At 43.7% G+C, this 3,012-nt stretch overlaps 1 pseudogene; it reads left to right on the top strand.

Moving 5' to 3' along the window:
- Positions 1 to 1,818: 1,818 nt before the first annotated feature.
- LOC101317401 (coiled-coil domain-containing protein 117 pseudogene) lies at positions 1,819 to 2,290 on the top strand (annotated as a pseudogene).
- The last annotated feature ends 722 nt before the right edge of the window (positions 2,291 to 3,012 follow it).

Raw genomic sequence — 3,012 nt, 5'->3', positions numbered from 1 at the left:
TTTGTTTACTTAAGTTGAACCGCTCCTGGGAAAGCACAGTATGAAAAATACATGACTGTGCTCTTGGATTTATTCAGCTCAACTTTTTCTCTCATCACTGGACTCTGAACTCAAGTACTAGTTTGAAAGTCTAATTAATAGCCAAGAAGGTCATTAGAGAAGGACTTGAGAGTTCATTGAAGGATACAGCCGTACTTAGTTTATGTCACACGAAAAATTAAACGCAAAAGTAATAGCCACAAAGATTTGTTGTTGCTATGTGATAGTCTTAGACCAGAGTGGGGAGACTTATACTTGTTTAAGCTTCTGATGAAAGTAGAAGATCCCCTTTCATAATAAATGAAGATAACTATTTTGGGACTAGAGGTCACAATTTATAATATTAACATGCCTGGCATTATGATGACAGTGGCACTTTTGTGAGTCACTGAGAGGATACGGACCCTGGGTATGGGAACGAGAATTGTGATGAATGCGGGAAGCTGGCTATCACGGCGGCACTTGTCCTCTGCAGTCATCAGGCCAACCTGCTACCCTGCAATATGATGAACAACGAGGTAATCAGGACATTGCTGTGCATTAACAGGACAAGATGCTCCTGCTAAAAATCAGGCCCACACCACCACAGTCACCCTTTTTTTCTGAGATTAAAATGAAATGCTGAATTTCAGTTCTTGTCATCTTCCTTTTCAGACATTTAGAAATTATCTTCTACTAGCAGACTTGTGCCTTTGGCTTCTCCAGTAGTTTCTTAAGCTACCTAATAAGTATAACTCTTATTTCTTATCATCTGTAAATTGGGATGCTTAATAAATTCCATAGGATGATCATTTAACATTCTACAAAAGGAAAAAAAAAAGGTGTCACCGTCGTCTTTGGCATTCATGATACAGTGTCTTTAACTGTATAAACGCTGTCTAAAGAGTTCATTCCATGCACTGGAGACAGGACTTAGGGTGCACATATTTGAACGTGGAGTGCAGCAGGGTGCTTCACAATTCAATATTATGTGTGCCTATTTGACCTTGAGTCCCCTGAGAACAGCCTCGGGTTGGTGGTGCATTCCTCAGCGACATTGTTACAAGGCTCTAGATAACTTTTCCAAATGAAAAAATAGTAGAAAATAACGTAAAATAGTAAAACAGTGGTCATCTAGTGATCGTTTAGCCTGTTTTCAGCACCCTCTCTGTAATATAAAGAAAGTTCCAGTTAAAAGTTCAGTAGCAGTTTTTTCTTCTGCAGCAAAAGAGAGATTTTCGAACTATAGTTCTGGATTGATACAAAGCACCACTTCCCTCAGAACATTGTTGCTACTGTCATTATCAGGTCCTCCTGCCTTGGGGAAGCAGCATATGTAAATTTTAAAAGGAGCACATTTATCAAACTTAGAAATACAATGACAGGTTGAAGGTGTGTTGCTTGGAAGAATGCATTTCAGGGGGGCCGCGGGCGCAGCCTCCTCGTCTCCCCCGCCACGGCGGCGCTCTGCGGGCTCTTCAGTCGCCTCCCCCCGGGCGGCGGCTCGGACTTCCTGCGGCGGCCGCCGGCTTTCCTAAGCGGGGCCTTCCCGCTGGGACCGGACGCGCCGGGCTGGCCCAGCAGTCGGGGCCCCAAGCAGCCCGGGCGGGAGCGGGGCGCGCCGATGTGTTTCAGTTCACCGCAGTTCACCGTAGAAAGAAACACAAGCGAGAGGAGGATTGTCCAGTAAGAAAGAAGAGGCTATAACTGAAGTAGAGCTCTGTGCTGGTCCTAATGACTGGATTCTTTGTGCACATCAGGATATAGAGGGTCATGGAGTAAATCCGTGCACTAGTGGCCTTTCTGCACCTGGCATGTTAGTTGTTATTTGTGAAGAGAGGAATCAGACAACAGGAGAACCACAGTGTGAAGTTGCCCGAAGGAGGCTTCAGGAAATTGAGGACAGAATAACTGATGAAGATGAACTTGAAGCTGACAGAAATATTAACCGTCTTCCCAGGCTTGTCCTTCCTGATACCATGAAAACAGGTTTGAAGAGGGAATTTGATGAAGTCTTTACAAAGAAAATGATTGAGTCCATGAGCTGTCCTTCAGGGAGCTTGTGCTCTGGAAGCCTTTCCCTGAACTCCTTTCTGCTAAAGCCGTCATCTAATGCTAAGAACTACGCAGGAGAGAGCCAAACTAAGTGTGCAGCTGCTGGCACTGTCTTCCCTCAAAGAACTGAACTGTTCTTAGAACCTCGCAGACAGGGTTGGCTGTTTACAATAGTTTGGAGACCGCTGCTTGCACAGAAGAAGAGATGGAACTCTAGAAGCCAGTTTCTACACTAAAGTTGTCAAATTTAGAAGGCTTATGTGTTCAGTCATGAGCCTGTCTGTACAGTATAGGGACTTGAAAGTTTTGAAATGGGTGTAATATCTCCACCTGTGATTTGGGATGGGACTCTCATTTGGGGTAGCCATTTCTTGAATTCAACTTTTTGCCAAGGAAACTTGTCTCAAGGGAAAAGCAGTTTTCTAGGGGGCTTATTAAAGGAATAAGGAGTACATTCTGCAAAGTCAAGTGTAGAAGCTATATGTGTAAGCATGACTTCTAAGTCATCTGTCACATTGTCTAAATCATTCAGATACTTGAGTTGAAAAAGGTGCATTAAGAAAGTAGGATGCTCTCCTACTACGGGTACCCTGGCAGTCGAGCCACAGCTTCATCTGTAGACGTGAGCTCTGTTTACAGTGGTGACTATATATCATTGGGGGGAAGGAGGAAGAAGGCCGTAGTTTAAACCTATGCTGGGGAATTTAACAGAGGCTCTGAAACCTGTATATCAGTTGTCAATTCAGTGTAGCTGTATTGATTAAATAGCCAGTAGCATTGTGCCTCCCCTCTTTGCCTCTGAAAATGCAACGAAAAATACAAAGAAAAGGTTTTTCCTTCGAGGCTTTTTTGCCTTGTGCTACCATGCTCTTTGGTTTCCCTTCCAAAATCGATAAGCCCAGCTATTCAGTAATGTTTACAGCTTAATTAACCTTGAGT

The sequence above is a fragment of the Tursiops truncatus genome, chromosome 7 (genome assembly GCF_011762595.2).
Source record: "Tursiops truncatus isolate mTurTru1 chromosome 7, mTurTru1.mat.Y, whole genome shotgun sequence".
NCBI classification, from domain to species: Eukaryota; Metazoa; Chordata; class Mammalia; order Artiodactyla; family Delphinidae; genus Tursiops; species Tursiops truncatus.
This window is presented reverse-complemented; position numbering and strand designations above follow the sequence as displayed.